At 40.6% G+C, this 25,155-nt stretch overlaps 1 pseudogene; it reads right to left on the reverse strand.

Annotated features, from left to right (window-relative positions):
- Window positions 1-4,483: 4,483 nt before the first annotated feature.
- On the reverse strand, window positions 4,484-14,517 carry LOC128070100 (spermidine synthase-like; annotated as a pseudogene).
- Window positions 14,518-25,155: the final 10,638 nt, after the last annotated feature.

A 25,155-nucleotide genomic window follows, 5' to 3' on the forward strand; every position in this document is an offset into this window, starting at 1 on the left:
AGGTTCAGAGAGTCGTGGTTTACAATAAGCTCAAAAACTTTCTGTGTCTTTCTGGTGAACTTAATTATCACAGTGTCTTTTAAACCCCATATGGGCAATTTCTATTGATTATAATGCTGCCTACTGCTGAGAGCAAAACCTATCCACTGCATGCTCCAGAGTGGATAATCCTTGCCAGCAGGTCACTTATGCCTCCCAAAGTTTCCTTTTAACACAATTAATGATGATGATGATGATGGTGGTGGTAATAATAATAATAATAATCCTTAATGCTTACTCAATACATTCTACTAAGATAACTGGAAAATTAAATAGATTTTCTTTATAGTTCTAATTCAATACATGAATTTGGATTCTGGTCACCTAAACATAGGGCTTCATCTGCAGTGGCAGAGACGAAAGTTCAGTCCCTGGGTCAGGAAGTTCTTCTGGAGGAGGGCACAGCAACCCACCTCAGCATTCTTGCTGGGATAATCCCATGGATAGAGGACCATGGCGGGCTACAGTCCACAGGGTCTCAAAGAGTCAGGTACAACTGAGCAGGCACACACGCATCTAAATATGTGTTTCTTGCTTGATGTTTTGTTTGTGTGTTTAAGAAGCCACTGAAACACTGCTGGCTCAATGGTCTTGGCACAAAAATATTCTTTATATTCTAGAATGGTCAGTTCAATATTCTCTGCCTCCAATGGTACCCCAAAACTACTATAATAAAACAGAATGGATTTATTTTTGCCCTTTTCAGCTATTTCAATCCCTGAAGTGGTCACCAGTAGCTCCTTTCATTAATCATACAATATTAAAAATTCACATACATTCAAACCACTGGAGCTACTTTAAGATAAGCAGATTCCAAATTAATACATGCCTACTAATTTTGAGATCTGAGTTGAAATTTCTTAGTTCTGTATCACTTAATGGATATGACAATCATAATCAGTTTCTACACACAAAGTATGAGCAATTTAGAGATCTAAAATTAGGGTGAGCAAATTATTTAAATGAGTATTGTGTAAGAGATTAATCAGGTCACATGAATTACTAGAGTGTCCCAAATCCAAGTTCTCACTTATTTTCTTCTCCACTGATTGTCTAACCAAAGGTAGCACAAATTTTATTTAGTGAATTTATAGATAGTATAGTGGTTTTTTTCAAACCCACAGTGATCTAGCATTCATAACTGAATCTAAATATTTTTGTCCATTTTCTGACTGAAGGTTTTTTCAAACAGAATGTTCCCTAAAGTTTAGCATTGTTGTTTTTGCTTTAGTTGCTAAGTCATGCTCAACTCTTTTGTGACCCCCATGGACTGTACTCTGCCAGGGTCTGCTGTTACATGGGATTTCTCAGGCAAGAATACTGGAGTGGGTTGCTATTTCCTTCTCTAGGGGATCTTCCCAACCCAGGAATCTAAACTGTGTCTCCTGCCCTAGCAGGCGAGTTCTTTACCTCTGAGCCACCAGGGAAGCCCTAAAGTTTAGCATACAGTGGAGAATTAATAAACATCATCAATCAATAGGAACATGAGCTAGATGACTTGGTCTTGCTAGTCGTATGTTTAATAACTTGGTTTATGGCTTCTACATACAAACCCTTATTACATGTCCTTTCAGTCAAGCAAAACTGGGACAGTTTTGAAGCTTGCAATTTAGTTTCAGCTATTTTTACAACATAGAATCCTATCAAACTGTTTATCTGTCCCCAAAACATAAGAAAACCTAAACACAACCAGTCCATTCTAAAGGAGATCAGTCCTGGGTGTTCTTTGGAAGGAATGATGCTAAAGCTGAAACTCCAGTACTTTGGCCACCTCATGCGAAAAGTTGACTCATTGGAAAAGACTCTGATGCTGGGAGGGATTGGGGGCAGGAGGAGAAGGGGACAACACAGGATGAGATGGCTGGATGGCATCACCGACTTGATGGACGTGAGTCTGAGTGAACTCCGGGAGATGGTGATGGACAGGGAAGCCTGGCATGCTGCAATTCATGGGGTCACAAAGAGTCGGACACGACTGAGTGACTGAACTGAACTGAACTGAAACACATCCCCACAAACATCCATGTCATTTATATATAATTTCTATCTAAATTCCTTTAAATACTATACTATAAAATATAATTGCCTTTATTGACAAAGTTTGACTAGCAATTTGAGTAGGTGTTGATTTCTGGCTTTATTGTAGTTTTAACATTATAAACTTTTAAAAAGTTTTTTTTTTTTTTTAATATCTCTAAATACCAAAAAACTATAAGATGCACTCTAGAATTGTAAACCCTGTAGCATGTAGTGGTCATGCTTTGAATACCTATTTGATGAATGAATCAAGGAGTTTTCCACATTCCAAGAAAGATTACCAGTACTTAGTGGGGGAAATGGTTATAGCTCATAATCTCTACTGTTATATCAACTTCTAAGCCAATATAAAGTTATATATACCTACATCTAAGGCAAGAATTTAGATCTTCTCATAGTTTCCATAAAGAAAGGCAAGATCCAATGAGGTAGCAGGCAAACTGTACATCATAAAACATATAGTTGAATAGTGAAAAAATGTCAGATTTGGCAGATCACCTAGTAGGTGTTGGGAGACATGTGCATGTGTGCATGCTAAATCACTTCAGTCGTGTCCAACTCTTTGCAACCCTATAGACCATAGCCTGCCAGGCTCCTCTGTCCATGGGATTCTCCAGGCAAGAATACTGGAGTGGGATGCCATGCCCTTCTCGAGGGGATCTTCCTGACCCAGGGATTGAACCTGCATCTCTTATGTCTCCTGCACTGGCAGGCAGGTTCTTTATCACTAGCACCACCTGGGAAGCCAGGTGGGAGGCATATGAGCTTTCAAAACTAGCTAGGGTCAGAGAGACTCTTCCTAGGTAGCAAATATTTCCAAGTCCCACCACTGTTACCTTCTGCTTCCCTTCCAAAAAAAAAAAAAAACGCCAAGAAGACAGAAAGTGAAGTCGCTGAGTCGTGTCCGACTCTTTGCGACCCCATGGACTGTAGCCTATCAGGCTCCTCCATCCATGGGATTTTCCAGGCAAGAGTGCTGGAGTGGATTGCCACTTCCTTCTCCAGAGGATCTTCCCGACCCAGGAATCGAACATGGGTCTCCTGCATTGTGGGCAGACGCTTTACCATCTGAGCCATCAGAAAAGCAGACAGAATCGAGGCATAAATGTTACAATGTTAATGCATTTGGCACTATTACACAAATTTGGGAGAAAATAAAAAGTGAGTCAAAAATTAATTGAGGGTGTTTATATAACTGTACATGACCAAATATGTTACCACAACATTTTACATTTAGTTTTCTGGAGCCTCAGGCAGGCTTAAAGTCTAGAATGGGCCTGTTCTCTAGAAAATCCTTTTCAAGATCTTTTATCTTTATCAAACAGGATTATTTCCACCTCCATCACATGGCTCATGAGTACTAGATAACACATGCCTACTCCGGCTTAAGATACTTGAAAATTAGGCAAATGGGGCCATAATTATTATTCAGTGGGTTTGAATTTCACTGTACTAATTTTGAGTGAATGCAGAGAATTTAGAACAACTCTTGCCTGTTTCATTTTTGTGGTTTTCTTCTGTTTCTCCTTTCCCTTTCTTGAGCTCTTTCTTTTGATAACAGGCAAGAGATTCACTTTAAGTGAAGGAAGGGAATAGTGTGAGGAAGACCATTTCTGCCACAATTTCAACTTCTGGGTTCAAATATACTATGCTATGACCCACTACTTTTCCTTTAATTTATGCTTTAGCTTCTTAATGAATAGCTAATTTGTAGCTCATCAAATTACTCTCTCCTCTTCCAAGACATAAACTGTACTGTGAAGTTCTCAGCTACTAGTGGCTTAGAAGGGAAGGGTGTGTGTGTGTGAGAGAGAGAGAGAGAGACAGAGACAGAGAGACAGAGACAGAGAGAGTCATTAAGCTGTGTCCGACTCTTTGTGGCCAGGCTCCTCTGACCATGGAATTCTCCAGGCAAGAATATTGGAGTGGGTAGCCATTTCTTTCTCCAGGGGATCTTCCCAACTCAGGGATCGAACCCAGATCTCCTCCACTGCAGGCAAATTCTTTACCTTCTGAGACATCAGGAAGCCCAAAGCATCCCCCCTCCAAAATAGGCTTTTGCATACTCAAAAATAGCCAGTATACAAATATCTTGTGTTGAGTTCCTAATATTTGCAGAGTACTTTGTTCTCATTGCTGTTCTAGATACACATGTTTGATCAGTGAGGGGTGACAGAAGGCGGAGGTGGTGCTGCAGGCATCTGGTATAAGCTTGGAAGCTGAACGCCACACAGAGAGAAAGACACTCCATCTAAGAGGGCAAACCAGGCATCATTCTGCAGCCTGTAACACTGGGTTGGGGAGCGAGGCAGCAGGAGTCTTCTCTAGGGCTGGCGGGGTCCAGGTATCCTGGAGGCTCACTGTTCACGGAGGTCATGGGCAGCTGCGGCAGCAGTGGCCCCTGGGCTCAGCACACAACATTCAGAGCCTTGCGGGCAAACTCAGGCAGGATGAAGGCTGCCCGGTGCACATCAGAATTGTAGTATTTCAGTTGCATCTGTTCCACCTGCTTCTGTGTCAGCTGCCTCGGGGGCTCCAAGAAGTTTGTGCTTGGATATTTGCTGCACAGCATGAAGCCAATTTAGGATCCTCTAAAGAAGTGCATAGCAACCCAGTATTCTTGCCTGGAGAATTCCATGGACAGAGGAACCTGGCAGGGTACATTTCATGGGGTCGCAAAGAGTCGGACATGACTGAAACTAATCAGCTCGCACGGAGGAATGCACATGAAGCCGATTTGGCTGCTGGGGTAGGTGGGGATGGGGCACGAAGCATAGCCCATGCCCAGAAAGAGTGATTTGCAGAACTCCCAGCATCTCCTTGATGAGGTCCAGGTTCAGCCACTAACACTCACCCTGGCAGCAAAGGACGCCATCCTCTTTCAGGGATGAGCCAGTAATAGGACTTCTTCATGTGCTGGTAACAGGACTTCTTGAAGAGGTTCTCAGCAGGGCCCAGAGGGTCTGAGGAGTCAGCGCTAATGATATCAAAAGCATCCTGGCTATGCTTCATGGAGCTCAAAACCATCACCCATGGATAGGGTGAGCTTTGAACTGGAGTAGCGAAGGGTCATGGGCTTCCCTGGTAGCTCCGCAGGTAAAGAATCCATCTGCAATGCAGGAGACCCCAGTTTGATCCCTAGGTTGGGAAGATCGCCTGGAGAAGGGACAGGCTACCCACTCCAGTATTCTTGCTGGGAGAATCCCATGGACAGAGGAGCCTGGCGGGCTACATAACATAGGGTCACAAAGAGTCAGACACGACTGAGTCTAAGCACAGTACAGCACATTCAAAGGCCATGCCCGGCAGGAACTGCATAAGAGACTTGAATGACGTGACCCTATTCTCCCACTGGACCACTGACTCCACGGAGGAATGCTGCACCACTTCCCGCTGGACGCCCCCATCCTCACCCCTGAGCATCAGCACCTCGCCTGGATTGGCATGGCCGCACAGGGGCAAGTTGCCTTTCATCACCTGGTAGGAGAACTTATTCCTCTCAGGTACTGGATGACAGATGACGCCATCCAACGTCATCACAGAGCACGTCGCCATAGCTCTTACTGAGGAACACAAGGATCTCCTGGTACCACGAGCGCTGATGATGTAGCAGCTGCTCCACCTGCAGCCACAGGACCTGGCTGGGCTAAAGGCTGCAAGTCTCCTGAATTAGCCTTCAGGGAGGGCGGCAGGGCAGTCGGAGGTGGGACTCTATGGCTGGCGAGGAGGTGGGGGAAGGGGATATCAGGATTCCAGCTCCACCTGCGCCTCGCTCCTTCCGCTCCTTCCGCACTAGCATCCTAACACCGCCCACATCCTAACAGCTCCCGCACCCTCATCCCAGGGATGGAGCAGGACTGCTGGTCAAGGGAGAAATACAAAATCTCTTTGCAGACTAGTTTGGTATTTTTCTTTCTCCTAAATGTTTATTCTAGATGTTTTTTCGCCTAGACGTCCATCCTAAAGGAAATCAGTCCTGAATGTTCATTGGAAGGACTGATGCTGAAGCTGAAACTCCAATACTTTGGCCACCTGATGGGAAGGACTGACTCCTTGGGAAAGACCCTGATGCTGGGAAAGATTGAAGGCAGGAGAAGAGGGGGACAACAGAGGATAAGATGGTTGGATGCCATCACCGACTCGATGGACATGAGTCTGAGCAAGCCCTGGGAGTTGGTGATGGACAGGGAAGCCTTGTGTGCCGCAGTCCATGGAGTCGCAGAGTCGAACATGACTGAGCAACTGAACTGAACCGAACAGAGACGTTTATTATCATTCACATTCTCCCCCACCGTCTCCAGATCACTGTCTTACTTCTGTATGACATAATCCCATCCTAACACTTCTGGAACTATCCACTAGAGAGCGCAAGAGGTGCTGTGTCCACCTATCCAGCAAACACTTTTAATAAAAAATTGTGAAAATGGTATTTCATTACCAGAAAATATACCTGTCCTGAAGAGTTCTGACAAAACATGGTCTACCTGAGGAAGAAATGGCAACCCACTCCAGTATTCTTGCCTGCAGAATCTGGTGAGCAGTATGAAAAGGAAAACAATATGACACCTAAAGATGAGTCCCCTCCCCCCACACTCCCACACCAGGTCAGAAGGTGTCCAATATGCTACTGGGGAAGAGCAGAGGGCAATTACTAATAGCTCCAGAAAGAATGAAGTGGATAGGCCACGTTGCTCAGTTGTGGATGTATCTGGTGGTGAAAGTAAAGTCTGATGCTGTAAAGAACAATACTGTGTAGGAACCTGGAATGTTATGTCCATGCTGCTAAGTCACTTCAGTCGTGTCCAACTCTGTGTGACCCCATAGACAGCAGCCCACCAGGCTCCCCTGTCCCTGGGATTCTCCAAACAAGAACACTGGAGTGGGTTGCCATTTCCTTCTCCAATGCATGAAAGTGAAAAGTGAAAGGGAAGTCACTCAGTCATGCCCGACTCTTAGTGACCCCATGGACTGCAGCCTACCAGGCTCCTCTGTCCATGGGATTTTCCAGGTTGCCATGTAAATTTAACGTGGTCAAGCAGGAGAGGGCAAGAGTGAATATTAACATTTTAGGAATCAGTGAACTAAAATGTATGGGAATGGTAAAATTTAATTCAGATGACCATTGTATCTACTACCGTGGGCAAGAATCCCTTAGAATAAATGCAGTAGCCCTCATAGTCAACAAAAGAGACCAAAATACATTACTTGGGTTCAGCCTCAAAAAGGACAGAATGATCTCGGTTCTTTCCAAGGCAAGCCATTCAACATCACAGTAATCCAAGTCTATGCCAAAACTACTGAAACTGAGGAAGCTGAAATTGACTGGTTTTATGAAGACTTACTATACCTTCTGGTGTGCATGCTTAGTCACTCAGTTGTATCCAACTCTGTGTGACCCCATGGACTGTAGCCTGCCAGGCTCCTGGGTCCCTGATTCTCCAGGCAAGAATACTTGAGTGGTTGCCATTTCCCCCTCCAGATGATCTTCCCGATTCAGGGATTGAATGAGTATCTCTTCCATCTGAACCACTGAACCACCTGGGAAGCCCACAGTGTCTTCTAGAACTAACACCAAAAAAAAAAAAAAAAAAAGATGTCCTTTTCATTATAGGGGATTGAAAGGCAGAAATAGAAAGTTAAGAGATACGCGGAATAACAGGCAAGTTTGGCCTTGGAGTACAAAATGAAGCAGGGGAAAGGCTAACGGAATTTTGTCAAGAGAACAGGCTGATCATAGCAAATATCCTTTTTGAACAACCCAAGAGACAGCTGTACACATGGACATCACCAGACAGTTAATACTGAAATCAGATTGATTATGTTCTTTGCAGTCAAAGATGGAGAAGCTGTATACAATCAGAAAAGCAAGACCTGGAGCTGACTGTGGGTCAGATCATGAGCTCCTTATTGCAAAGTTCAGGTTTAAATTGAAGAAGGTAGGGGAAAACACTAGTCCATTCAAGTATGATCTAAATCAAATCCTCATGATTATAGAGCTGCAGTGATGAATAGATTCAAGGTATTAGATCTGGTAGACAAAGTGCCCAAGGAACTATGGACAGAGTTTCATAGCACTGTATAGGAGGCAGTGACCAAAACCTTCCCAAAGAAAAAGAAATGCAAGAAGGCAAAGTGGTTGTCTGAGGAGGCTTTACAAATAGCTGAGGAATTTAAAAAAAAAAAAAGCAAAAGGCAAGGGAGAAAGGGAAAGATACCCCCAACTGAATGCAAAGTTCCAGAGAATAGCAAAGAGAGACAGGAAGGTCTTTTTTAAAGAACAATGCAAAGAAATAGAGGAAAACAATAAAATGAGAAAGACTAGAAATCTCTTCAAGAAAACTGGAGATATTAAATGAACATTTCATGCAAAGATGGGCATGATAAAGGACAGAAATGGTAAGGACCCACAGAAGCAGAAGATATTAAGAAGAGGTGGCAAAAATATACAGAAGAACTATACAAAAAAGATCTTAATGACCCAGATAACTATGATGGTGTGATCACTCACCTAGAGCCACACATCTTAGAATGTGAAGTCAAATGGGCCTTAAGAAGCATCACTGCAAACAAAGCTAGTGGAGGCAATGGAATTCCAGCTGAGCTATTTAAAATCCTAAAAGATGATGGTGTTAAAGTGCTGTACTCAATATGCCAGCAAATTTGGAAATGTCAGCAGTGGCCATAGGACTGGAAAAGGTCAGTTTTCATTCCAATCCCTGCTGCTGCTGCTGCTGCTGCTGCTAAGTCGCTTCAGTCGTGTCCGACTCTGTGCGACCCCATAGATGGCAGCCCATCAGGCTCCACCATTCCTGGGATTCTCCAGGCAAGAACACTGGAGTGGGTTGCCATTTCCTTCTCCAATGCATGAAAGTGAAGTCACTCAGTCGTGTCTGACTCTTAGCGACCCCATGGACTGCAGCCTACCAGGCTCCTCCATCCATGGGATTTTCCAGGCAAGAATACTGGAGCGGGGTGCAATTGCCTTCTCCACATTCCAATCCCAAAGAAGGGCAATTCCAAAGATCAAACTACTTTACAATTGTGCTCATTTCACACACTAGCAAGGTGATGCTCAAGATCCTTCATGCTAGGCTTCAGCAGTACATGAACCAAGAACTTCCAGATATACAAACTGGATTGAGAAAAGGCAGAAGAACCAGAGATCAAATTGCAAACATTCACTGGATCTTGGAAAAAGCAAGAGAATTCCAGAAAAGCATCCACTTCTGCTTCATTGACTACACTAAACCCTTTGACCATGTGGATCACAACAAACTGGAAAATTCTTAAAGAGGCAGAAATACCAGACCCTTAACTGTCTCTTGAGAAACCTGTCTGCAGATCAAGAAGCAACAGTTAGAAATGGACATGGAACAATAGACTGGTTCAAAATTGGGAAAGGAATACAACAAGGCTGTATGTTGTAAACAACCCTGCTTATTTAACTTCTATGCAAAGTACATCATGCAAAATGCCAGGCTGGATGAATCCTAAGCTGGAATCAAGATTGCTGCAAGAAATATCAACAACATCAGATATGCCGAAGATTCCACTCTAATGGCAGAAAGTGAAGAGGGACTAAAATCCTTCTTGATGAGGGTGAAAGAGGAGAATGAAAAAGCTGGCTTAAAACTCAGCATTCAGAAAACCAAGATCATGGCATCCAGTCCCATCATTTCATGGCAAATAGAAGGGGAAAAAATAGAAGTACTGACAGATTTTATTTTCATGGGCTCCAAAATCACTGCAGACAGTGACTGCAGCCATGAAGTTAAAAGATGCTTGCTCCTTGGAAGGAAAGCTATGATAAATCAAGACAGCATATTGCAGTGACGTCACTTTGATGTCAAAGGTCCATATAGTCAAAACTATAGTTTTTCCAGTAGTCATGTACAGATGTGAGAGTTGGACCATAAAGAAAGCTGAGACCTGAAGAACTGAGGCTTTCAAATTGTGGTGTTGGAGAAGACTCTTGAGAGTCCCTTGGACAGCAAGGAGATTAAACAAGTCAATCCTAAAGGAAATCAACCCTGAATATTCATTGGAAGGACTGATCCTGATGCTGAAGCTGTAATACTTTGTTCAGCTGATGCGAAGAGACCCTGATGCTGAGAAAGATTGTAGCCAAAAGGATAAGGGAGTGGCAGGGAATGAAATGGTTAGATGGCATCACCAACTCAATGGACATGAATTTGAGCCAACTCTGGGAGACAGTGGAGGACAGAGAAGCCTAGTGTGCTGCAATCCATAAGGTTTCAAGAGTCAGACACAACTTAACGACTGAACAACAACAACAACAGAATAACATTACAGCCTTAACTATGAAGATGAAAAGCCTTATGAACTTCCGTTCACCACTGCGTATCTTGAGCAACTCATAGTCAGTGTTGTGAAGACCAAGACAATGTCATGAAGACCAAAATGAAGACCATTTTGACCTGGACAGAGTACATTGCCAAGGATGCAGGACTCCCTGTGCTAAAACTGGGAATGTAGTTGCAAACCAGTGGGTTTGATCAAGTGAAGACCAACTGAATGTAGTGGATAGTGCTACTGTCAAAAAAAAAAAAGAAAATTAAAAAAAAAAAAAAAAAGAAAACCAAAGCATCTTACCTCCTTTCTGCTGGAATATACCTTTCTCATTAAACTTCAAATCATTAATGATTTCTTCTCTTACTACATAATATTGCTTCCTACCTGGTGCTACTATCTCCTCAAAGCCAAAATTTTGTGAACTCTAGTTTTTTTGTTATTGTTGTTGCTGTTTTGACCAAAAGCGACTAATTTCTTTTTGAATGGTCATCTTCAAGACTTTCTCTAAACTATTTTATTTAATGATTCTTTTACAATGTAAGTCAATAGATAGGTATTCCATGATAATTTCTGGTATCATGGTACCATAATTCCATTTCTTCTTCTTCATCTCAACAATGAAAGTAGCTGGAATTTTGCTGACTATCTCATGACAGTTGCACACCAATTACATTTATCTTGCTGTGACAACAATCAATATTGTTGCCCTTTCTTGATTAGAAAATGGAGGCTAAATGGAATCAGTGTCTGTTACAGGTTTTAGCGGGCTTACTTTGTGGATGGGTTGATAAAGAATTCGCCTGCAATACACGCCTGTAAAGCAAAAGACCCAAGTTTGATCCCTAGGTTGGGAAGATCCCCTGGATAAGGAAATGGCAACCCATTCCAGTATTCTTGCCTGGAGAATCCCATGGACAGAGGATCCTGGCAGGATACAGTATATGGGGTCACAAGAGTCAGACATGACTTAGCAACCAAACCAAACCATAGGTTGTAGACCTAGTCACAGGATAAGCCGACTGCCTATCATGGCCTTGGCTTTCCATATTAATAATGACACTCCATTTCTAGCCTATCTGTCAAATATACCTAACATCTATAAGCACATAAGAAATGTGACCTAGAGTTTGTAGATTAAAAGATCTACTGGAGAGAGATGTTATGTGGAGGGAGGTGGGAGGGGGGTTCATGTTTGGGAACGCATGTACACCCGTGGTGCATTCATGTCAATGTATGGCAAAACCAATACAGTATTGTAAAGTAAAATAAAGTAAAAATAAAAATTGAAAAATAAATAAATAAAAATAAAAATAAATTAAAAAATAAATAAAAGATCTACTGGAAAACATTTTCTCAGCCCTGTCTTGTGCATAGCTTTGATAGTTTCATGGTTGACCTTTCTAATTACTCTCATGAGACCATAAAATCCAACTCTCTGACAGAATGCTATTGAGTTGCTTTCCTTTATTTTTACCTTGGATGTGCCATTTGTGTTTTAAATGTTCATGGTAAGCATTACTCAGACTGTATATTCTCATAATATTAAAAAAAAAAAACATTGTCAGGGCCTGAAAAATGAGGTGGGGAGAAACAGCAGTCCTGAATTTTTTTACTCAAAGCACCCATGATCATAGATTGAATTTCAGACCACCAAACCAAACAATTTTTCTTCAAAATTGAAGTTAAAATCCTCTTTATTTTTTCCTCTGTTTGCCATTCAAGGAAAAAAATATGTGCTAGCAATCTATAATTCACTTTATTGGAAGAAATTTCTTGGGAATTATATTCTAGAAATGACTAGTCAGGCAATTCTAGAATCTATAATAAAGTAATTTCAAAGGACTTTTCCAAATAAAGCCTTCTCACTTTGAAGAATGGCATTGCTTTAGTCCAATTCATACAATGAAAAGAAAATAAAAGCCATAGGAATACATGCAAGCTTTGATACAAACTAATGGCATGGAATCAAGACACAAACTTGAACAGTTTATTGGGCAAAATGTCTGCAAAGTTAAAATATTCACAGAGGCAGTAGCTTCAAATATGAAGAAAAATATCAGAACAAAAATCACTGAAAGACTGACTTATAGTTCAGCTTTACTGCCTACAGGGCAGTTTTTATTTGAATTCGGTTCATCCTAGAAGATTCCAAACTGGGAGTTCACTGAACCCTAACTTACAAAGAGAACTGACAGGCAGTCAGGTACATTTCACTCCAGTCAGTTAGAACTGATGTTACCTTCATGGATTTATGCTACTCCTGGGGATGCGTATATCTGTCTATCTGTACAGCTCACCCCAACTGTAAGGAAATGAGTATAAACAATATAGATGTCCAAACTACAGGTATAATGCATGAGTTATTAACAACTTTAACTCCTCAGTTTTATTTCTCATAAGTGTCTGGCTTAGATTTACACAACAGAACTATCCAATGGTTGTTGTAAGAAACATGCATGTTCCTAACAATTCTCATAACGTGCCTTCTTATTTAACATTGTTGCCTTAAGATTTACAAACTATATGTTGCTCAAACCAGAGTCCTATTAAACTGTAACTTTTTTTTTTTTTTTTCCTTTTTTTTTTTTTTTTATTTTTTTATTTTTTTATTTTTTTTTTAATTTTAAAATCTTTAATTCTTACATGTGTTCCCAAACAAAAGTACAACAAAACACGCCCAATCTTGCATGGCTGATTGGCAAGATGAAAGGTCTTGTAGGGGCAGGAATTTTTTTCCATTTTGTGTGAAAGTCCTATACATGCACAGAGTGCAGCTGCCAATGTTTCTGAATCACCATTGTCCCACTGATCCTACCTATATGTAAGTTATCCACAATAATCTTCAGAATTGTAATGTAAAGAAAGAAAATATGGGATGGCTTGTAGGTACATGGGAGAAAATTCTATCACATTTCTGCAATGTATATTGCATACAAGAACAGTATGTTATTATATCTCAGACTCATTAATTAGAGTTTAGAAAAACTCATCAATTTTTACCTGTGTGCTGTGCTTAGTTGCTCAGTTGTGTCCAACTCTGCAACCCCATGCACTATAGCCCGCCAGGCTCCTCTGTCCATGGGGATTCTCCAGGCAATAATATTGGAATGAGTTGCCATGCCCTCCTCCAGGGGAGCTTTCCAACTCAAGGATCAAACCCAGATTTCACGTATGTCTTTCTTCTATATTTAGTGTGTGAGTGATGGTGCAAACTTTGAACTCAGTAAAATAGTTTATCAGTTATACTCATTATTTTATTCCCTACTATATATAGTATTTTTTTTAAGCTGCTGTTGTTGTTCAGTCGCTAAGTCATGTCCCAATCTTTGTGACCCTATGAACTGCAGTATGCCAGGCTTCACTCTCTCCTGGAGTTTGCTCAAACTCATGTCCATTGATTCAGTGGTGCCATTCAACCATCTCATGGCATTAGCAGTATGAGAACCCCATGAACAGTATGAAAAGGCAAAAAAGCTATTGCTTTTTTCCTGTATCTTTCTATCAAAAAAATGTTGATCATATTTAGGCTTTTAATATTTCATATCTGCTTGCTACAATTGTATCTTAGCCTGTATTGCTGCTTCATTTCTATTTCATTCGATTATATTTTGTTCATAGCTACTAGAAGATGATTGTACACATTAGATACTGTGATCTAATCAACTTTCCCTTTGATAGCATATGTCTGTAAATGTGATTTAATTACTTTTTCATATGATACATTAGGTCAATTGTCTGACAAGACCACACAATATTCCTAGCTAAATATATGTATTTTATGTATTTGTTTTAAATTGGAAGATAATTGCTTTACAATGTTGTATTGGTTTCTGCTGTACAATAACATGTATCTATATCCTCTCCCTCAGGGCTTCCCTGGTGACTCAGCGGTAAAGAATCCACCTGCAATGCAGAAGCCTCAGGAGGCTTGGGTTTGATCTCTGGGTCAGGAAGATCCCATGGAGGAGGGCACTCTAGTGCTCTTGCCTGGAGAATTCCATGGACAGAGGAGTCTGACAGGCTATAGTCTATAGGGTTGCAAACGGTCTGACACAACTGAAGCAATTTAGTGTGCACACACGCACGCATTCTCTCCCTCTTAAGCCTCCCTTCCACCTCCCTGTACCACCCCTCTAGGCTGTCACAGAGCACCAAATTGAGTTCCCTGTGCTATACAAATGTATCCCAGTAATCTTACCTAAATATATTTTAATTACATTTTAATTCACACTTAAAATATACATATAGTATAATTAAACATAGAGTATGATTTGGAGTATACTGCTATGAGTTTTGAAAATGCATGCAGATATGTAACCATCACCATAATCAAGATACAGAACCGTTCCAGCACTCTCCAAAATTACATTACGATGATCTTTGAAGTCAGTTTCTCCCTCCAACCACTGATCTGTATGCTATTTCTATAACATTGCCTTTTCCAAAATAACACACATGTCATCATATAATATAAAATCTTCTCAGTCTGGCTGCTTTCATTTTGCATAATGAAACACATACATAATGTGTGTGTGTTGTTTGCTATATTAGTAATTTTCCTTTACTTTAGCTGAGTAATATTCCAGTTTATCCAGTGACCAGTTGAAGGACAAGGATGTTGAGTTGTTTCCAGTTTTTGATGATTATATAAAGCTGTTGAAATGTGCATACACATTTAGAGGTAAATATAAGTTCACATCCTTTGTGTGTGTGTGTGTGAACTCAGTTGTGTCTGACTCTTTGCAACCCCATGGACTATAGCCCACCAGGCTCCTCTGTTCATGGAATTCTCCAGGCAAGAGCACTAGAGTGCCCTCTTCCAGGGGATCTTCCTGACCCAGAGATCTAACCTGCGTCTCCTGCATTGCAGGCGGATTCTTTATCACTGCTCCACCTGGGATGGCATTACATCCTTTAGGTAAATACAGTTAGTGTCACATTTGGTAAGTGCATGATCAACATCATAAGAAACTGTCCAGCAGTTTTCCAAAGTGTCTGTACCAGTGTGCACTCCAGCCAGTAGTATAGAAGGGTTCCAACTGCTCTGTATCCTCTCTAGTACTTGATATGGTCTGCTTCTTTTTTTAATGTTGACCATCATGATAGATGCATTAGGGAACCATTGACCAGGCACGATAATAACTGCTTGCTTGAGTTTGCTCACAACAGTAAATCCCGATAAGGAACACGGAAGTGACAAGCTACCATCAGCCAGAAGAATGCAGAAGAAGCCAAAAGGAGGAAAGAGACATCAGCCATTAACAACATGTCCTGTGGGTCTTCCAGAAACCCTCATGCTAGAATCCAACTTGGCTGAGAGATGCATACACCAACAGGAAAGACCCTGAGTCACACCAAATAGGGGCACAAGCATACTAGCCAGAGACAACCCAGAAACTAACCCCATTACCCTAAAACTCAAGAGACCTCCTGGGTTCCTTTACCCTGATGCTCTCCACCCAGGTGCCCTTTCCCAATAAAATCTTGCTTTGTCAGTACATGTGTCTCCTTGGAAATTCATTTTTGAGTGTTAGACAAGAGCCTACTCTCACCTGGAATGGAGCCCCCTCTGATAACAGATATAGTAGTATCTCACTGTAGATTTTTAAATCGCTTATTTGAGATATAGTTGATATAAAATAAACCAAGTACCACAAAATAAAAAAGTACAACAAAACATAACTTTTTCGTTTATAAGCCAATGAGTACCATTTGTATGGACAGTGCTTAGTAAACTGAGTAAGATAAATAGGTGTTTAAAGGTCTACCTTTACTCCTCTGGTGTACTTTATGATCAGTTTAGGAGGGAATGCTATCACAATCACTTGTGAAATAGTGCCATCTCGTCATTAAAGGCATCAGGTGCTAACTTCCCCAGAAAAATGGCCTTATTAAAATAGACTGATGAGCTATATTGTATCATGAGCCTGGAATGGCCCATTCTACATTTAATTTAACATATCGAAAAATATCATAGAGCTGAAAGGATACTCAAATGAAATAAATACTTACTTTCCATTTGATTATTATAGCAATCTATCACTTTGAAATCATGATGCAGTGTTTCCTATCAAAACAAGGTTTCTGCTGTACTTCAAAGATTACAGGTGAGACAGTAAAATATCCTTCATGTTTCACATATATTCCTATCATCCACTAGGAACATCTATTTTTATAGGTTTACTTATATTTTTAGGGTAGAAGAAAGTAAAGTTATATTATTAAAGTTGTAAGATTGAAAGAAAAGATTTGATGATTTTAGCATAGTATTGAGAACTATTTGTTGGTTCTTTAAAAAATATTTTTATATGTCTTCAACTGTTAATAAGGCATACTGAACTATTTATGAATGAAATATGATGAATTTGCTTTAATATGAAGTGAAGTGAAGTGAAGTTGCTCAGTCATGTCCAACTCTTTGTGACCCCATGGACTGTAGCCTGCCAGGCTCCTCTGTCCATGGGATCCTCCAGGCAAGAATACTGGAGTGGGTTGCCATTTCCTTCTCCTCTACATTCCAGGCTAAAAAAAAAAAAAAATGGGTGGGATAGATGAAACAAGACTGGAAAGATGTTAATCATTGTGTAAATTGGGTGATCAATTCTAAAGGAAATCAACCCTGAATATTCATCAGAAAGACTGATGTTGAGGCTGAAGCTCCAATACTTTGGTCACCTGATGCCAAGAGCCAACTCATTAGAAAAGACCTTGATGCTGGGAAAGATTGAAGGCAGGAGGAGAAGGGGATGAGAGAGGACGAGATGGTTGGATGGCATCACCGAGTCAATGGACATGAGTTTGAGCAAACTCAGGGAGATAGTGAAGGACGGGAACCTTGGCATGCTGCAGTCCATGGGCCTGCAAAGAGTCAGACACAACTAAGCGACTGAACAACAACAAGAAGTCATTGTGTAAACTGGGTGACAGTTACATGGAATTGAGTATATTATTCTACTTTTGTGTGTATGTGAAAATTTCTGAAATAAAATTTTAAAAGTTGTTCTTATCATAATTCACCTTATCTTCATGAGAGTTTAGGAAATGTGGTTCAGTGATGTACATGAACTTTATGTAAAACACCATTTTTACACCAATTTCTAAATCCAAGCATGAAAAAAATGACCTTTAAGTGACATTCTACCACAAATACAGAACTGTGCCTAATTAGTGTAAAATCAGCAAGAATATGTGAGAGTGATTCTTGAAGTGATTTAACCAATGCTTTTATGTCTCAAAAATAGTGGGAGAATCAAAGGATCAAATTTAGGCACAGTTTCACTGATACGAATCAATCACGTATTTAGTTAGAAACATACTAGAGGCTATAAAACATACAATATAATAGACAAGACATTGCCCCACTTGTCAAAAATTTTCATATCAGCCGGGCAGACAACATTAGCACACACCAAACAGCAGAGAGTTGAAAGCTGAACTGCAGGCTCCAAGTAGTAATTATAAAGGAAATTATCAAAAGGAGAGCTTTGTGAAGGTCCCGCATAAGAGATCAGAATTGAAATTGTCATTTTAAAATGGATAATGTTTGGGAAACCAGGAAAAAATATTATGTTGCATGTAGAGAGTTTAACACAAGCAAACACATTTTTTAAAAAAAAGAGTCAGCATGGTACATAGATATTAAAGAAAACATGAAACCCAGAGCAAGGAACAGATGTGAAGGAATAATAACAATGACAACAGAAATAATAATAATAATAATAACAGACTCTGTGCAAGGCATTATTCTAAGTGTTTTACATATATTTATCCCTATGCATACATATTATTAATAATAGCCCAATTTTTCAAATGAAGAAACTGAGGCACAGAGAGATTAAGTAATGTGCCCGAGGTCATAGAGTTTATATTGTAACAGAGCAAGGTTTGGAACCCATTCTAGTTTCAGGATACATGTGTTGACTCCCACGCCACACTGCCCAGTGGGAAATAGGACTAGATAGTTTGGGAGCAGATAATGATACCAACGATATAGGTTGGGCTTCCCAGGTGGCACTAGTGGTAAAGAAGCCACCTGCCAATGCAGGAGACATAAGAGACTCGGGTTTGATCCCTGGATAAGAAAGACTCCCTGGAGGAGGGCATGGCAAGCCACTCCAGTATTCTTGCCTAGAGAATCCCATGGACAGAGGAGCCTGGCGGGCTACAGTCCACAGGGTCACAAATAGTTGGACACAACTGAGGCGACTTAGCACACACACAATGTTGACTTCTCTTCCATCCTCACTTCAAATAGCCACTACTTTTACAGACTGTCCAAAACTGTTCGGCCTAGAAGCTGAAAGCTAATTTTGCTCTCTCAAGTCAAAGAATCAGAAAACTGTGACACTAAGTTTAAGGAACTTGGCTGAAAGCAAATAATTTTGTGTTGGATCCAAGAACTAAAAATCCAAAGACTCTTGGTCTGAACACCAGACTTCACATACAAATGTACACTTCTTCTCTCAGAACTATAATTCCATAGGCTGAAACTGGAAGTAGGTGTAACTGGATCCCAACCATCTGTCTCACATCTAATGGCACAGTTCAATAAGTATGACACAATAATTTACAGCCTGTTGTAGGTTTTTTTGCATGTCAAACAAATAAAAACAAATAGGGCAAATATTTCTCATAATTTTTTTCATTATTATTCAGCTTGAGATACAAACACCACCATTTAATTACCACTTGGAATAGATCCTGGGACCCAGAATAAAGGTATAGAATCTAAGATTATGATTATTAACAGTCTCCTCTCCTCATGCTTTTCCTGTTACCTCTGACCTTGTCACCTGATGCATTCTCATACCTGTTGACTGAATTGACTATTTTCACTCCTTTATTATCTTTGAGAAATATTACATTATCTTCCCAAATCTCTGCCCCCGTCTTAACTCCTTAAGTCCAGAATTAACTCTTGTGGAATGGAAGGCTTTTGCATTGTCATATAGGAACGACTTTCCTGAACCCAGGTCACCAAGCTTCTCGGTTGGCCAGAGACTTTCCTGGTTTGGGCACTGGAAGTCCAGCATTCAAGAAAAAGCCCTCAGTTCCAAGCAAGCCAGGACAGCTGGTCACCCTAGTGCCTGGCACACCATCTAAAAATGTTGGAGAAAAACAGGTGTGCCTATCTCAATAAAGCTATTTGTGTATCTACACATTGTTTAATGAAACAAACTGAACATGTGCAGGTGAGAAAAAAAATAGACTAAAAAGTGAAATGCTTCCTCAGCCTTCTGGAGAGACAGGTAATCAATCCAAGCATGAGAACTCCTGCCACTTGGAAGAGAAGTGAGCCTTTTCCTTAAACCTGATATGATCTGTTGATAATCAGCTACAAAAAGGGTAAAAACACTTCCTAGTAACTTCTCAAGTTGCAGTAACACTAGCTATCATGCCATGCTGGGGAAGTTAGATATCAATTTACCTGAGAATTGAATTAGCTCTTAATTAAAACCAGTTAATTTGTTAATTGTTAACTAATTGTTGTGTTCGTCCAACACAGAATTTCTGTATTGTAGTGCACTGGCCCTGACCCAGCTTTCAGAAACGGTAACAGTTTAGATATATTTTCTTTTATTGCAGTTGAAAACCCAGTATTAGTGTTCAAGCAAAATGACTCACATTTATTATTAAGGTACTCTCTGAGAAAGTCATAATTTTACTGAAAGTGAGGCAAAAAAAAAGGGGGGAGCTGGTATTTGAGTAAAATACCTTCCCCTCAGATCCTTACTAAGAGTGTGGGCATGATTTGTCAGCACACACTCTAATCTCAAAAATATTTGAGAAAGGATCTGCAAGTCAGAGTTCCCCTTGAGAAAACTTCAAGGGACCATCTTTCCCTCTCATAGACACTATGTTTGTGGGATAGCCAGGGATGAAATGAATTTTATGTTAAAAACATGCAAAGATATTTTGAAGACACTTCTCTTTTCTTCAAAGAAAAGTTGTTTGGAGGGCCTGATCATAAACAGCAAATGTATTTTAAAACAGCATTTCATTTACAAAAAAGTGAAAGGTAATTAATTATTAATTCTCTAAGAAGCCCCCCCTCCAACTTGAATAAATCTAATGAAAATTTAAATCATGCCAATCAGAACTGGATTTTACATTGGAATTAATAATTTATTTTATTTGCTCACTATAATACAGGGAAGATGACAAGAAAAGTAAGTATATTTATAAAGAAAACCAAGCAGAGGTAGTACATTTTATCATTAGAGAACTTTCCTATAAAACAAACACATTTGAGATTAAAAACTTAAATTATGTATCACACTTTTGTAAATGCAGAGCAGAAGTTAAAGATAGAAAAACTGGTTACTTTCAGCTTTATATGTCAAAATGGAAAGTTGATGTGTAATATTGTTGGGGTTTTTGTGAGAAGGCCTTAAGCTTAGCAGGCTGAGGTGATGAATAATTTTCTTAAGGATACATAGAAAATCAGCTTCTATACACTTCCTTGGCAAAATTTCACTACAGACATAATGGGAACAGCAGTTCAAAACAAAACCAAACAAACAACCAGGAAAGCTAGGAAACAGACAAGAACAGGGGTGAGGGCGGGAGGAGGGTTATTTTATTTCTGATGTCCTGTTATTTTCATATATTTAACAATGAAAGCTATTAGAAAGAGAACTGAATGTCCCTTCTTGCGCCCTGTGTGCAGAGGGCAGTATTGCTAGATAGGGCAGTATCCTCCCTGGGGCCCCTATTCTATGGCATTTCAAGGACAACCAGAATCAGGAAAAGAACTCATTGTGCTCTCAATTGCAAGACAAAGGAAGGCTGGTGCATCCAGGGGCTGCTGGGCATGGCCTGCCTTTGTTGTTTTAAGGATGTCAGATCACCGGTTTTGTTTTCATTGCATGTGTCTTAACAGTAGGTTGAAAGCCAGGGATCTGGTTGTAAGTCTTCTCTCTGACATTAATTGGCTATCTAATCCTAGGCAAGCTGTTTCAACTCTCACAAGCATTGGACAAGAATAGTCACCAGATGACCCCTATGGACATTGTTCAGTGACAAAGTCAAAAGTGAAGGCAATTGTTTGAACAATGTTATCTTAGATCCAGTCACCCCAGCTGTTTCCAGGTATACTGAGGGACTGAAGAGAAACGTGTTTATTCATGTGGCTGTAGAACCAGACTGTCCAGATCCATATGTTTCTTCTTATTACATGTGTGATCTGAGGCAAATTTCTTCTCTTTGCGCCCAGTTCCTGACTTATAAAGTAGGAATGACAATAGTAACTAGCCCGCAGGGTTATTATGAAGATTCACTGAAATTAGCCCGCAGGGTTATTACGAAGATTCACTGAAATCACTCAGGCACAATTCTGAGAACACTGCCTGTTTCAGTTCTAATACAGTCAGTAAGAATTACCAAATTAATTAAGCTAGGTTCTTTCCAGTAGAAGATGAGTTAAAGGGCACATGTGGAGGAGTAACGCTTTTAAGTGAAAGAAGATACTTCTTCCTGGTTGAGAGTGACACTCTTTCACTCCACATCTACACTCCAAGTTATTTCCTAGCACAGTGATTCTCTAACTCTTTCTGGCATCAGAATCACCTGGACAGCTTACTACAACACAGACACTAGGACCCCAACCCCACAATTTTTAATTCAGTAGGTTTGCACTGAGATTGAGAATATACATTTATGGGACTTCCCCAGTGGTCCAGTAGTTAAGACTCTGTGCTTCTAATGCAGAGGGCATAGTTTTGATTCCCTGGTCGGGGAACTAGGATCCCACCTGCTGCATGGCACAGCCAAAAAATAAAACTAACAATGAGGTTATTCTCAACTATTAGATTGGCAATCATTCAGAATTTGGGAAATACGTATATTCAAAAAAGAATATATATTTCTAACAAATTTCCAGTTGATACTGATGTCACTGGCCCAGGGAACATATTTTAAAAACCAGTCCCATAAATCATATCTCCCCGATTCTTTAAAATCTGAGAACCATCAGTTAGTTCAGTTCAGTCACTCAGTCGTGTCCAACCCTTTGCGACCCCATGAATCGCAGCACACCAGGCCTCCCTGAGTTCACTCAGACTCACGTCCATCGAGTCGGTGATGCCATCCAGCCATTTCATCCTCTGTCGTCCCCTTCTCCTCCTGCCCCCAATCCCTCCCAGCATCAGAGTCTTTTCCAATGAGTCAACTCTTCGCATGAGGTGGCCAAAGTATTGGAGTTTCACCTTTAGCATCATTCCTTCCAAAGAAATCCAGGGCTGATCTCCTTCAGAATGGACTGGTTGGATCTCCTTGCAGTCCAAGGGACTCTCAAGAGTCTTCTCCAACACCACACTTCAAAAGCATCAATTCTTTGGCGCTCAGCCTTCTTCACAGTCCAACTCTCACATCCATACATGACCACAGGAAAAACCATAGCCGTGACTAGACCGACTCTAGTCAGCAAAGTAATGTCTCTGCTTCTGAATATGCTATCTAGGTTGGTCATAACTTTTTTTCCCAGAGTAAGTGTCTTTTAATTTCATGGCTGCAGTCACCATCTGCAGTAATTTTGGAGCCCAGAAAAATAAAGTCTGACACTGTTTCCACTGTTTCTCCATCTATTTCCCATGAAGTGATGGGACCGGATGCCATGATCTTCATTTTCTGAATGTTGAGCTTTAGGCCAAATTTTCACTCTCCACTTTCACTTTCATCAAGAGGGTTTTTAGTTCCTCTTCACTTTCTGCCATAAGGGTGGTGTCATCTGCATATCTGAGGTTATTGATATTTCTCTCGGAAATCTTGATTCCAGCTTGTGTTTCTTCCAGTCCAGCGTTTCTCATGATGTACTCTGCATAAAACTTAAATAAGCAGGGTGACAATATACAGCCTTGACGTACTCCTTTTCCTATTTGGAACCAGTCTATTGTTCCATGTCCAGTTCTAACTGTTTCTTCCTGACCTGCATACAGATTTCTCAAGAGGCAGGTCAGGTGGTCTGCTAGTCCCATCTCTTTCAGAATTTTCCACAGTTTATTGTGATAACACAGTCAAAGGCTTTGGCATAGTCAAAAAAGCAGAAATAGATGTTTTTCTGGACCTCTCTTGCTTTCTCCATGATCCAGCGGATGTTGGCAATTTGATCTCTGGTTCCTCTGCCTTTTCTAAAACCAGCTTGAACATCAGGAAGTTCACGGTTCACGCATTGCTGAAGCCTGGCTTGGAGAATTTTGAGCATTACTTTACTAGCATGTGAGATGAGTGCAACTGTGTGGGAGCTTGAACACTCTTTGGCATTGCCTTTCTTTGGGATTGCAATGAAAACTGATCTTTTCCAGTCCTGTGGCCACTGCTGAGTTTTCCAAATTTGCTGGCATATTGAGTGCAGCACTTTCACAGTATCATCTTTCAGGATTTGAAATAGCTCAACTGGAATGCCATCACCTCCACTAGCTTTGTTCATAGTGATGCTTTCTAAGGCCCACTTGACTTCACATTCCAGGATGTCTGACTCTAGATGAGTGATCACACCATCATGATTATCTGGGTCATGAAGATTTTTTTGTACAGTTCTTCTGTGTATTCTTGCCACCTCTTCTTAATATCTTCTGCTTCTGTTAATTCCATACCATTTCTGTCCTTTATTGAGCCCATCTTTGCATGAAATGTTCCCTTGATATCTCTAATTTTCTTGAAGAGATCTCTAGTCTTTCCCATTCTGTTGTTTTCCTCTATTTCTTTGTATTGATTGCTGAAGAAGGCTTTCTTATCTCTTCTGGCTATTCTTTGGAACTCTGCATTCAGATGCTTATATCTTTCCTTTTCTGCTTTGCTTTTCATTTCTCTTCTTTTCACAGCTATTTGTAAGGCCTCCCCAGACAGCCATTTTGCTTATTTGCATTTCTTTTCCATGGGGGTGGTCTTGATCCCTGTCTCCTGTACAATGTCACGAACCTCATTCCATAGTTCATCAGGCACTCTATTTATCAGATCTAGGCCCTTAAATCTATTCCTCACTTCCAGTGTATAATCATAAGGGATTTGATTTAGGTCATACCTGAATGGTCTAGCGATTTTCCCTACTTTCTTCAATTTGAGTCTGAATTTGGCAATAAGGAGGTCATGATCTGAGCCACAGTCAGCTCCCAGTCTTGTTTTTGTTGACTGTATAGAGCTTCTCCATCTTTGGCTGCAAAGAATATAATTAATCTGATTTCGGTGTTGCCCATCTGGTGATGTCCTTATGTAGAGTCTTCTCTTGTGTTGTTGGAAGAGGGTGTTGGCTATGACCAGTGCATTTTCCTGGCAAACTCTATTAGTCTTTGCCCTGCTTCATTCCACATTCCAAGGCCAAATTTGCCTGTTACTCCAGGTGTTTCTTGACTTCCTACTTTTGCGTTCCAGCCCCCTATAATGAAAAGAACATCTTTTTTGGTGTTAGTTCTAAAAGGTCTTGGAGGTCTTCATAGAACCGTTCAACTTCAGCTTCTTCAGTGTTACTGGTTGGGCCATAGACTTGGATTACCATGATATTGAATGGTTTGCCTTGGAAACAAACAGAGATCATTCTGTCGTTTTTGAGATTGCATCCAAATACTGCATTTCGGACTCTTCTGTTGACCATGATGGCTACTCCATTTCTTCTGAGGGATTCCTGACCGCAGTAGTAGATATAATGGTCATCTGAGTTAAATTCACCCATTCCAGTCGATTTTAGTTCGCTGATTCCTAGAATGTCGACGTTCACTCTTGCCATCTCTTGTTTGACCACTTCCAATTTGCCTTGATTCATGGACCTGACAT

Source organism: Budorcas taxicolor, chromosome X (assembly GCF_023091745.1).
Source record: "Budorcas taxicolor isolate Tak-1 chromosome X, Takin1.1, whole genome shotgun sequence".
Lineage (NCBI taxonomy): Eukaryota > Metazoa > Chordata > Mammalia > Artiodactyla > Bovidae > Budorcas > Budorcas taxicolor.